The following is a 13,455-nucleotide window of genomic DNA, read 5'->3' on the forward strand; positions in this document are numbered from 1 at the left end:
CAACTGTACATCCTAAATATACATCTGCACAGTAATGCTACGGATAATCATTTTTACAAGTAAAAGATTCAAAGTGTTCCACTCCAATTATTGGAGTTTAAAATCATATTATCAGAGTGTGAAATAAAACAGAATCCACAATATGGATTGTAATAATAACACGACATTTACCTTGGAGGGTAAGGTTTCGGTTAAATATATCCCATGAAATTGTCTTGCAGCAGAATGACCATTATATTAAGAATTTAAAAAAAAACAAGTGGGAGTAATATGCTTGGGCTCCAACTTACTGGAAGGAATTCTGATGACGTTTTAAACCACAAGAGGGCTACTCAGAATGATTAACAAATACATCAGGAAGTGAGGCTATGCTTAAGCCTGTAACAGTCAAAAGAGTCTTACTTTATGTTGAGTAAAATGTACTGTCTCTCAGCAGTTGCATTTTATCTCAATGCCTTAAGTCTTCTGACTGACAAAGCAAAAGTTTGAGGCTATTTAGAACAGAGAGAGAGAGAGAAATGGGCTTTATACATGTCAGGTGGTATAGAGGTGAGTTAGCTCCACGTGGCTAGGGCACTGATTCCCAACCAACGTGCCGTGGTACGTGTTTGGGCTGGGGGAGGGGTGTGGAGCAAGGTGGACACAAAAAGTATGCCACGCGAAAGGATTCTCAATGATTCAAAATTCATACAGCTAAACTACATCTATCCTTTGTCTTCAACTCTGTGGTTGGCATCTCCTAGACCCCACAAATCTTGGGCCTCCCGCACACATGACAACTGGGAAAGAGCCGCGCATGTGCGGTTTAGATTTTGTAGGTTAGTCAAGCCTACGTGCATGACCAAGGGGACTTGGAGCTGAAGACAAAAAAGATCCCGTGGGCCTGCACAAAAAAAGTGAAAATCAAAAAGGCGGCAAAAACTCAGAAGCGAGAGGCACAGAGGGAGGCTAAAAATAAAACAGGCACGAGGACAGGGAGAAATTAAAAACAAAATTCTCAGAATAGGAAGACAGAAAAATACGGGTGTGCTACAAACTTTTTTTAAAATATATATATGTATATATATATATATATAGAGATGTGTGCCATGACATTAAAAAAGATGGGAATCATTGGGCGTGAGCGTGGTGCAGAATGACATCAGAAGCACAGGTTCAATCCCTATAGTCGCTGTGTTAGGTCATAGAGGGATACCTCTTAATTTTGCCTCATAATTGATATGAAGTGATTCTAATCAAGCTATGTAACCACCTCTCTCAGAGCTGCCTCAGACTACAGCTGATTACCTTATCTTACACATCAGGTGAATGGTAAATTACCAAGTTACCTGCCCGTGACAAATGTTTCATGCAGTGTTTGAAAAAAAGAGAGCTGATGAAACGTTACAAGGCTTCTGCATGAGTGATGACATAATCAAGTGCAGGATGAAAAAAAATGAAATTATTTATCATGCTACTGACAGTTCTAACTCCAATTTTCAAAACATCTACACATTATAAAGTAATCAATCTTTAAAAACAAAATATTTTCAGAGCTTCTTCATAATAAGAATCTGCGTCCTCCAAATTTCGCCACGATTGCCAAGTTTGTCAGTCCAACTCATTGCTTTGTGACAGGAAATAGGGGCGTTCTACAACCTATTGTCAGCAGGCTAAGGTCACAGTCACACATTATTTTTCAGTACATCCATTCATCCTGTCAACCACCCCCAGTTGATAGGAAGAATAGAGATTGTACTGCACTTTGTTTCACAGATACTAATATGCAAGAGTGTCATGAGAGTGTAAATACTTGAAAAAAATTAAACAATGAAAATGTTGGAGTAATTTGTTTATAACGTTCCAATGCTGGAATTTATTATGGGCCCACATCCGGCAAGCTAGGACAGAAATTCGATAGCAAAGGGATACAAAGTGTAAAGATGCACTTTCACAGATTTCCTTCACGAAGGAGAGGCTGGATAGATCGGGATGTTTTGCTCTGGAGTGTAGGAGGCTTAGGGGTGATCTTATAGAAGTCTGTAAAATAATGAGGGGCATAGATCAAGTAGATACTCAACATCTTTTCCCAAAAGGCAAGGGAGTCTAAAACTAGAAGACATAGGTTTAAAGTGAGGGGGGGGTGGGTAGATACAAAAGGGTCTAGAGGGGCAATTTTTTCCACACAGAGGGTGATGAGTGCCGGGAACAAGCTGCCAGAGGCATTAGTAGAGGCAGATACAATTGTCTCTTTTAAAAAGCATTTAGACAGCTACATGGGCAAGATGGATAGAGAGAGGTATGGGTCAAATGCAAGCAATTGAGACTAGCTCAGGTGGTTAAAAAAGAAGTGGCACGGACAAGTCGGGCTGAAGGGCCTGTTTCCATGCTGTGAACATGTATGACGCTATAACACAAAAGGTATTTATTAATAAGAATTGTACCACACCCTCATGGCTGTACCTAGCTCTCAAAATGTCTTTGTCAAGGAGCTTCTCTCACCATTGAGTGATTGCAGGCTAGGTGACCCTTACTCTGCTGTGTTGCCCTTAAAAGGGACAATCACCAAACAGAGCAAGTGGCAAGAGCCTCACAAAGAGAATGACAAAAAATGGGAGTGGTTTTCCCATTTTTTGACACAGGCAAAGGCGTGAACCTGATCAACATTCATTTAAACATACTTAAATGTTCAAAACTGGCTTAACGCCACATCTTCAAGGGAACGTCACATTCCTACCTACTGGTACAATGTAATGCTGGTGGGAAACAAAGCTAGTCTCCAAAATGCTTTGGATTTGAGTCCAAAGAGTCTTTGGACTCTTTGGTTGTGGCAGTGCCTCCTGGTAATGCCAGCCTGGCAGGGTGAAAGGCCTAGAGGGGGTGGAGGCTCGAGGTTATCCCCATGGCAGGGAATCATTTCACATGAAGGGGAGGTGGTTGTGGATGCAGTTGCCCCGAAGACCAGAAATTAGGGGGTGTTTGTTGGGGAGTCGATGTGCCAAAGACCTGATGCTGGCAATGACGGGGGAGAGGAGTCTTTAACATAAATGTGTGGTGCTGGGCTTGCTGGTGTCTTTAGGCCCCACTCCTCATAATAATGGGCAAAACACACCCCACTGTTTTAGCATGGCAAAGTGTGGGAGAATCCAGACAGAAAACCTGCCTGTTTCCCTGGGAGGAACACACTGGTTTTCGGTCTGAACCTGACACCTTGCCACTTTTTGGGAAAATTCTGAGCAACATGCGAGAGATGTCAAGGGCAACTATGAAGGATTTTACAAATATGTCTGAAGAAGAAGACGGCTAAAAGTGTAAGAGTGGGGAAAGAGTATAACTAGAGGCCATAGGGAGATGGTCACCAAAGAAGTCCAATAGGGAATGCAGGAGAAACCTTGTTACCCAAAAAGGATGATAAGAATATGGATATTGCTGTCACAAGAAGTGGTTGAAGTGAGTAGTATAGATGCATATTCATTCATGGAATGCCAGCCTTGCAGACCAGGCCAACATTTATTGCCCATTCCCTAATCATCTCAAGAAGGTGGAGCTACCTTCTTGAACCACGCAGTTCATGTGGTGTAGGTACACTTACAATGCTGTTCAGGATGGAATTCCAGGATTTGACTCAAGATGAAGGGACAGCAATATATTTCCAAGTCAGGATAGCGAGTGACTTGGAGGGAACTTCCAGGTGATGGTGTTCCAATGTATCTGCTGCCCTTGTCCTTCAGAACGCTAAAGGTCATGGGCTTCGAAGATGTTGGCTCAGGAGTCTTGATGAGTTCCTGCCGTGCATCCTGTACATGGTATACACTGTTGCCACGATGTATCGGTATTGGAGGGAGTGAATGTTGGTGGATGGGTTGTTTTATCCTGGATAGTGTTGAGCTTCGGGTGTTGTTACAGTTGTACTTATCAAAGCAAGGGGAGAGTATTCCATCACACTCCTGACTTGTGCCTTCAAAATGGTGGACAGGCTTTGGGGAGTCAGGAGGTGATTTGCTCACCACAGGATTCCTAGCCTCTGACCTTCTCTTGTCACCACTGTATTTATACGGCTGGTCCAGTCAGTTTTAGGTCAATGGTAACCCTCTGGATGTTGATAACTATACAGTGAAAGGAAAACCGCCCATGCCACTGCGTATCCCATTACATCAAACCCAGCATTCCTGTCTTCACTCAACAGAAGAGTGAGTAATGGAGTAAAACCTTATGCTTAAACAGAGGTGGGAAAGCTACCAAGTCGAAGGTTTGAGTCATGAGCGAAGGATATCCTTTGCACAAAAATTCAAATAGAATTGGTCTCATTGTGTTGCTTTCAGGAAGTGACCGTTGTTTAGAGTTTAATTATTAGTGTCACAAGTAGGCTTAGATTAACATTGCAATAAAATTGTCATGAAAATCCCCTAGTCCCCACACTCTGGGGCCTTTTGCGTATACTGAGGGAGCATTTAACATGGTTAATGCGCCTAACCAGCACATCTTTTCGACTATGGGAGGAAACTGGAGCACTCAGGAGGAAACCATGCAGCCACAGGGAGAATGTGCAAACTCCACACAGACAGTGACCCAAGCTGGGAATCAAACCTGGTTCCCTGCCATTGTGAGGTCACAGTGCTAACCACTGTGTCCTACTCAGTCCCCAGGCAAACAGACACTTCTGCTTTCATTGCCAGTAGAGTTTGCCTCTGAATTGTGTCACTGACATTTTTAATCCTTCATTATCTGTGCCTCTCAAATCACTGATTTTGACACATGGTTTTAAACATAACTAGGGTTGGAATTCTCTAGTCTCTCACACCCCACTACCGCTGCCAGTGAGAATGGAGAATTTGGCACACAGCCAAATCTTCATTTACTGCAGCAGGACCAAAGAATCCCAGCCACGAGCGAGGTCAGACAATTCCAAGCTAAGTTTCTTGAAAAAAATTCAAAGATCCATTTAGTCACTGCCATCTTTGTAATCGAGAGGAAGTTGCTGAAAGACTCTTTTACTCAGCTAAAGTATCAGTGACATGTTCAAATTTGCACTGTGTACACAATATTGTGGTAAATTCAGATCCACAACTCTAATCCCATGCTGAATCCATCAAAAGCAGTTCGGGTATTCCCTCTTGAAATGCAGAAATTTAAATATTTACTACAAAAAAATAAACAATACAAAAGAGAATCTAAACTCACAATAACTGTTACCTTAAACAGCTACTGTCCTCATTAATAAAAGTTAAATCTTCATAATAATGTTGGGGGAAGGGCACAAATCGTAATTTAGTCATGTTAACAGTATCACATCTTGGGCTTAGTTAAGATTAAGCATCAGATCAAGCCCAGGATGGGGGTGCTATGCCTTACCTTGTCAATTTGGAACTTGATTGCCTCTCTTGCAGGGACCATGAATTGGTTTCAACTGGAATTTGGGTTTTTGAAACAGGCAAGGAATGGATTTGGGTTTGCCCGATCTATTCCGAGCATTGGCTTTTGTAACTTGTAAGAATGGAGTACAAAAAGAAGTGTTATCACTATTGCTCGGATCCAACCAAAACAGAACAAGCGGACACAAGATCAGTGCTGGGACGATGAAGATAACAAGAAATATCTGTGTTGCCAGCGGATGATCAGTAGCTGCAATAGGATGCCAAGAATTTAAAGATAGGGAGTGGGATAACTGGAGCTTCCCCTGTAGATGACAAACCAAACGGCAGCCTCTGGTGTGGTCACCACTCCATCATTTTATTCAATATGATGTAAAATGGGAATATAGGACTGGAATTCGATTGAATTTCGTAACAGTGTGCTTGACTTCCCGTTTCTGCTCACTAAGAACTATGCCATTCTCTTTCAGCATGTGTATTGAGACACGCAACATATGTTCAGAGAGAAATGTCACATTTCACAAAATGAATTTTTGATTCAAAAATGTTCTGCAGTCACGACTCTGTTAGATTTGTATTTGAACAAAGACTCAAAGCTCACACCTGGTATACAGCTAAAGATAGATTTCATGATAAAGAGGACAGTTGGTTGCGCAAAGACCTCAGCAATAAACACAATCAGGCAGCAAACAGCAAGAAACAGATACTGCAGTGAAACAAAAGCTAGAGTCAGCTGTTCAAAACCAGGTTAGCAAACAAGAAGGATTTAATTAAACATGATTGCCCTGTTACTCAATTACAAACTCTTCAAATTGGAGGGGGAAAAGCTGTATTGCAAAACTGCAATGGAGCAGACGCAATGTCGTGAACAATGAAAACTGTTTCTGCTGCACCTGACAGACATTAAACAGATGTAAGAGGGTGGAATGTTCCTATTCCGCCCACCGTGGGAATCATAGCCGGTGGGACAGGACCACGCAAAGGCCCGTTGACCTCGGAGTTTCCAGTTTTGGGGCGAGTACGGCCAGAAAATCCCGCCCAGAGTCATAGAGATATACTGAACAAAAACAGGCCCTTCAGATGTTGACTTTTTGAAATTAGAACCTTTATTTCCACTAGCCAGATGTATGTTTCCTTTATTTTCCAATGGTTTTATAAAGCTCATGAACCTTTTAATTCAGTTCAGCAATAACCCTAGTGAGTTTAGTTGCCTTTGTTTTGGAGTATCTGCAAAATCCTCATGCACGCTTATTTGAATTTGGCAGTCAGTTGCTTTCAGAGTCTTTCCTCCGTGGTCACTAACTGCTGTTTAGATTTCTTAAAAGTTTTATTTACTGTAATTTTATGTAGTCTGGATTTTTCTCTTACGTACTGCACCTCATTTTTACATTCTTCAGATTAGATCAAAATTCAAGAATTTCATTACACTTTTCACAAGGAAGTTCCAACATCTTAGCAAGCTCATCTTTTGTAGGTGAATGTCAGTTCTCCACACAGACCAGTTTTTCCTTAGTGGAACCTAATTCATATGTGCTACCCTTCAAATTCTTCAATTTTACTTCTGCTAGTTGTTTCTGAGAATCTCCTCCACCCCTTTGTGAGAACTTCTATTTTCTCTTGCAACTGCTCAACTTTTTCATGACAACCAAGGTTCTTAATTTTCATTTCAGCCATGTAATTTTTCAGAAATTGAATGGTTCTTGGTATGTTTGAGGAACCCAGTGATTCTTCAGATTCCTCGAGCATCTGCACCAGCTTTGCATTTTCCAATCTTATCGCTGCTTTTACTTTGTCCACCTTCAGCAGAGCTTTGTCCAGAAGAACAAACTTTGACACGAGGGATCTTTGCAGCACATGAAACTTTCATTTTGGTATCACTGTTGCCTCCACTGAAGTCTTAACCTGCTTCAATTCTGTAATTGTGCTACTCGTGGCTTCATTAGTGGCTTGCAGCTTGGAAGGTGGTTGCACTGCTTTACCTTTCAATGCAAGAAGTCTCACAACACCAGGTCAAAGTCCAACAGGTTTATTCGGTAGCACAAGCCACTAGCTCTCAGAGCGCTGCTCCTTCATCAGGTGAGCGGGAGTTCTGTTCACAAACACGGCATGTAAAGACACAAACTCAAATTTACAAAATAATGGTTGGAATGTGAGTCATTACAGGCAAAGATAATGTGAGTGGAGAGAGGGTTAAGCACAGATTAAAGAGATGTGTATTGTCTCCAACCAAGACAATTACTGAGATTTTACAAGCCCAGGCACAACCTTTTACTGCATTTACCCCAGCCCAACGCCAGCATCTCCACATCTTGCCTTTCAATGCCATCTCTTTTCTATTCTTCAGCTTTTTAGTCTCTTGTACTTTTTGGCCTTCTCCTAAAATACTGAACACTTTTTTTTTGCCAACTGCTTCTTCAGTTTGTTCAGAGGGATGGTAAATTCAACTTGCTTCTTTTTGTAATTTTCCAGAAGAATAAACTTTGACGGGAGGGATCTTTGTCACACTTAAAGGTTCTTTAGCAGGTTTTTACTTTTCTTCGCAAAGATCAATTGCTTCACCTTGAGTTTTTTTGAAACTCAGTATCTCCTCAGCTGTTCAAAACACTCAAGTTGCTGGAAGGTTATATATTTTGTTTTGTATTTGGTCTTGAAAAGGTAATCAGCTGTTCCTTCAACCGCTTATTTTCTTATTGACCTCCTGCCAATTTATCTGCACATCAGTGTGTTGCCTTGTTCCACTGATAGCTTTAATGCTGCTTTTACTAAAAGTAGAATTCAACATTTTTTAATCTAATTTTCCCATGGTTACATTGATTCTTCAAAGTGCCTTTCAGGGTTACAGATTCTGAGTGTCTTTTCTGCCTGTTGTTGTGCCTGGCTATGCACTGAGTTGAGTTTTCCTAACTCCTGCTCCAATTTGTCAACTACGGGATTGAGGAATGGTATTTCCTCCTGGACATCTTTGTGTCATCTGTTCAAACAGCTTGAAGACTCTTGTTTATTGTGTGTTTTCAGAAGATGGATACTCTGGGTTGAAATCTGGTTTCAAATCTTCCATTTCAACTTTGCTATGATTATTTTCAAGTGGGATAGTGTAATAAGTTCATGGAGGCAGAAGTCCCTTCTCCAGAATCCTTTTATTTACAATTCCAACAGCAGTATACGGAGTGCTGTCAGTCAGCAGTTTACCTTCGGGAGTGCCAGAAGTTATATACAAAGTAAAGTCTCTGATTATCCTGTCAATTGGCCCTTTAAATCAGGAAGTTCATATTCCAATAGGCCAATTTCAATAGCCTGATTAAAGTCATTACAGATAGCTTTTTTTTGCTGGATGTGTTCCTTTTGGGTGACCTCACACACATTTCCTTAATTCCCAGCCATCTGTTGCTGCAGTTTGGATACTCTGTCAGCATCGTCAAAAAGCTCGCCACTGGCTGCTTTTCAACCTTTTCTTTCTTCTGCACTAAACTCGTCAGCTCATATGCTTCATTGCATGGACATGTTCTACATCCATCTTAAAGTTTGCTTGAGTACCATCTTGACTCACCGCTGCTCCTTCAGTGCTTCAATGGAGGTTTACGAAATCTGCTTTTGAGTTTGCTCTTTCTGCAACTTGGAGTTTAAAAGTTTTGTCAAAGCCTTTTAATACCTCACCAAATGTGGCAGAGGATTCATTTACACCTGTTTTTATGGTTACTTCATCCACACATATACACCAAATAAACATAAAACCTCACAAACTTGTATTTCTTATTATTCCTCATGGACTCCTGTAATCTAAAACTTTTCTTCTCTAAGGCTCCCAATTTTGTGTATGGACTAATCCTTTCCTTGGCCAAAATGGATCAGATGATTTTCATTTTCTCTTCAAGGCTGTTTTTAATTTTTTTTGTGACTGCTGCTTTGAATTATTGTTATTTTAACAATATCTGCATGAACCATTTCATTCTCCCAAGATGGCTCCACAGCTGCTGGTTTTTTTTGTCTGAATTTCCTGCGCTGCGCATCAGGTTCGTCAAGCTCCTGTTTTGATCACAGGTCCTTTTTCCTTAACAAAATCCCTGCACAGCAAAGAGAAACCTTTTATAATTGCAGCAAATTTGCTTCTCTGAACTGCTAAAAAAAAATCACAGGGTGGCTCTTGTTTTTTCTACCCACCATTTCTTTAAAAATCATATTTCAAAAACCTCAATCCAGCTTGGCCATCGAGTTATAGTGCTGGATATATATCCCTGCTCTGTATGTGCAGATCTGGAAAAGGCAAGTCTAGCTTTCCTTTTGTATTTTGCTCGCCCTTCTTTGCATTAGGCCACGTCTCTTGGACTTTGCTTTCATTCAGGTCTGTCTCATTATCTACACAGCCTAGTTCCTTGACCGCCATTTTTGATCAGGTCTGGCAATGAACCTCCATGTGCTCTGATGAAATCCTTCACCCTCCCCATCTGAAATGGAACATACTATTCAACTAATCTTCAGTTTAGGTGCATTTCTCTCAGGTCAGGTCAGGCTTCTTTAGTTTCTCGTACTTTGGGATTCCATGGTCCTTTCCCAACCTTGAGATCCTGGGTCCATTCATTTCGCTGCTAACATGTAAATATTTGTTTGGGTCTCTCACTAAGAGGTTGCAGCTCTTGTTTGTTTAAACATGAATCATTTATGGTTAACCCTTGATTATATACAGGTACCTGGGGGGGCCAGTTAGCTCAGTTTATTGGTCACCTGGTTAGTGATGTAGAACAATACCAATAGCATGAGTTCAATTCTCATACTGGCTAAGGTAAATTTTGAAGGCTCGCTCAAACTTGCCCCTTGCCTGAGTTGTGGTGTTGCTCAGGTGAAATCACCACAGTTAGCTCTCCACCTCAAAAGGGAAGAGCAGCCTATGGTTATATGGAATAGGGCAACATTACCTTAAAAATATTCCAGGTATATGGATACTGTACTTTTACTGTGTGACTTTATACATCATAGCATGGGCAGCACTGTTCTCCAGTACTCTGCCAAAAACCTTCATCACAAATGGCATGCTACTAAGGCATACACAACACACTATGAGAGAAATTCATTTGAATGGAGTTATGTCGAAGGAAAAGACTTGGCTAGAACATTGTACCTTCACTTATTCAATTGGTTATGGAGTTCAGCCTTGTAAAGACACTGGGCTGCTAACGTTTGAGGTCTACGCCAAAATGTAAACAGCTTAAATCAGTAAACAAAAAAAAGGGCAATGGCTATCATGCTCATGTCATTCTTATTCAGTTGGTGGATTTTACCTTAAGCTTTCAGTCCTGCATTCCTGTTTCTTGTATCAAGTACTGGCAAATGTTGTGGTATGAGTTTCAGATGTGAACAAACCAGGCTATGGCCCTTGGCTGTGCAGCGCACATACTGTATCAACTTGCTGGCACGTGGCCACCAGCCACAACAAGACAGGTTCAATCAACGCTGTAGTGTAATCATGTGATTTGGATTCTCAAGCATGTGTCCATTTCAGCAATTATATTTGAATGGAGTCAGCGCTGCCCCTGCACTGGGCCAATTGTCTTGGTAAAATGAAAGCTGGAGCTGTGGAGTGAGCGGCTGTGAATTTATAGATTTTATAAAGTAAACTCAAATGGAAACAGTTAAAATTTAAATCCTTAAAATATCCCTTTCTTCTCCAACCAACGATTTCTACTCCATTGACTTTTTTTAAAGAATTGTCAGTGAAGTCAGACACTTTATGGGATTTTGAATTTCAAATTTTTCCGTTCTTTTGTGCTTCTGCACGTAGAGTTCGTACAATAATAATAAATTGCCTAAACGGCTATCACTGAATGTTCCTGTTGCATGAACTGGTGCACAAGAAAGTCCCATGCAGAGTTCTAAAAATGAAAGACAAGCCGAGGTTACCCAAACATCAGCATGGATCACCACTTCCGACATGAGCAATGGTTAGGTTAAACAGAATTATAAGGTCTGTGAATCCACAATTATGGGGCTGTTTCTCCAACAATGCTGCTCAGCATCCTTACAAGTTTGGTCACAGAGATTCAAAACATGATATTCTGCCTGGATGAATGCCTGCACGTGGCCTCACATTCAGATGTGACTGCATTAGTGAGTGATATCTGTTTGCCAATCTCCTGGATCCAGGTCTTTAACCTTGCTCAAGGACAGAACTTACAGATTTCATTATATCTGATTCAAAAGCAACCAGGCACTTTTCAGACCTGGAGTTTAAGATCCAGATGCTAAATAAGAAGATTTTTTTAAAAAATGAAAAGGAAGTATCTGAAAGCATAAAGAACGCGGGCAGTGGTTGCACAGAAAAACCATCACCTGCAAGTTCCCCTTCAAGCCATTCACCATCCTGACTTGGAATGATATTGCCATTCCTGAAAATGTTTCTGGGTCAATATCTTAGAACATCCTTCTCCCTAGAACACTGGACGTATACCTACATCAAATGTATTGCAGTGGTTCAAAGTGGTGGTGAGGCACATCAGGGATGAGCAACAAATGCTGACCCAGACAGCAATGTTTACATCCCACGAAAGCAGAAACTAGAAATGGTCTTTGCATGATACAGTTGATCAAGTTCTCAGTTGACGCATAGCTTTGAAATTGTAAAAGGATGGTGGGCTTGTTTAGGTGAGGGGAAAAGCTGCTTTGCTCAAAGCTTTAATGTTTAAGTTAAAAGGAAGCAGTTCAGGTTTTAGAGTGAGAAATCATTGTTATAGAGAAAAATCAATCCAAGGGGTTCCACTGGGATCATCCATTTCCAAGTGGATGCTGAGCAAACAGGTCAAGGAGATTAAGCAAAGATTTGAAAAAAAAATCTAGATAACAAAATCTTCACAAGGCAGTGAAAAATTGAAAATCCTAGTTTTAAAAATCAAAACATTATTTTACGCAGCACTATAACAGCTAGGGAGTTCATATTTTATCAAGATACATTCTCCAAATTTATCCTTTTTTTAGAAAGGAGATTGGTTCACAGTCTCTGGAGGTCAACTCAGGAACACAACTGGCTAAAGAATGAGGGCACATCATGTGCACGGCATTAGAAATTGGAAATGGAGTGCGGCAAGTTAGGATGTTAAATGTTGTTTGTAATATACCTACAAAAGGCACACAACGTGACTATGGTGTAGTTTAAAACCAGAGCTTTAGTGGAACTGCCAAAGACAGATCTCCCACTCAACTGAATCAGGTCCAAAGGTAGCAGCCGGTAAGTCTAAAAACTTTGCATTTTTGAGCTGGAGTGCCCTGGCAATCCATAGAAAAGTTGTGGCCTATCCTGTCCTGAACTCATTTCCTTCCTCCTTCCCACAAGACCAGCACGAAACCCACTCCCTCCCACTCACTTGGCAATGCTGGGCCATTTGCCTTTTGCCAGGTTCTCTTGGCCCATCCCTGGGCAGAAGAGTGAAGAAGTCACATTTAAAAGGAGGCCTGGGAGTTAAGCTACCCCAGGCTTGAAACTGACTCTGGGTTAAAGACTTCAGCTTTTAAAAGTCAGAATGTGGAGATGCCAGCATTAGACTGGGGTAATTACAGTAAGAAGTCTCACAACACCAGGTTGAAGTCCAACAGGTTTATTTGGTTGCAAAATCCACTGGCTTTCATGAAATTGAGTTTGTGTCTTTATATGCCCTGTTTGCGAACAGAAGTCCCACTTACCCGATGTAGCAGTCGCGCTCCAAAAGCTAGTGGATTTTGCTATCAAATAAAGCTGTTGGTGTTGTGAGACTTCTTGCTGTGTTTAAAAGTCAGGCCAGCTTTACAGCTCAAAATAGCCTTGTAATTCCTCAGAACACAGAAATAGCTAAGGTCCATGAATCAACCTACCTATTTAGCAGGCAGGGAACAGGACAATAATGCATCAGTTAGCCTTGCTCTGTGTCATAAAATGGGTGATAGTGAATTGAATCCACAGAAAATAAAAATAAAGGCACATTCGTGTCCTTTTGGTGCTTGCAGTTAAGATAAATCTGTCTTTACAACTGCCACAAATCTATAATGTTTCCTGCTCTTTGATCATAAACATTGTCCAAACAGATGAAATTACTTAGGAGTTGCAATGTTCTTCTTTGCTCAACAACGCTTGAAAAGTTTTCTC

The 13,455-nt window shown here is 41.0% G+C and overlaps 1 protein-coding gene across 4 annotated transcripts in view; it reads right to left on the reverse strand.

The window, feature by feature from the left end:
- Positions 1-13,455, reverse strand: part of LOC145356310 (neuronal-specific septin-3-like) — a 264,326-nt gene that overhangs the window by 202,418 nt on the left and 48,453 nt on the right. The gene's annotated exons all lie outside the window — the stretch shown is intronic.

This window comes from Carcharhinus amblyrhynchos, chromosome 21 (genome assembly GCF_965287045.1).
Source record: "Carcharhinus amblyrhynchos chromosome 21, sCarAmb.v2.hapA, whole genome shotgun sequence".
NCBI classification, from domain to species: Eukaryota; Metazoa; Chordata; class Chondrichthyes; order Carcharhiniformes; family Carcharhinidae; genus Carcharhinus; species Carcharhinus amblyrhynchos.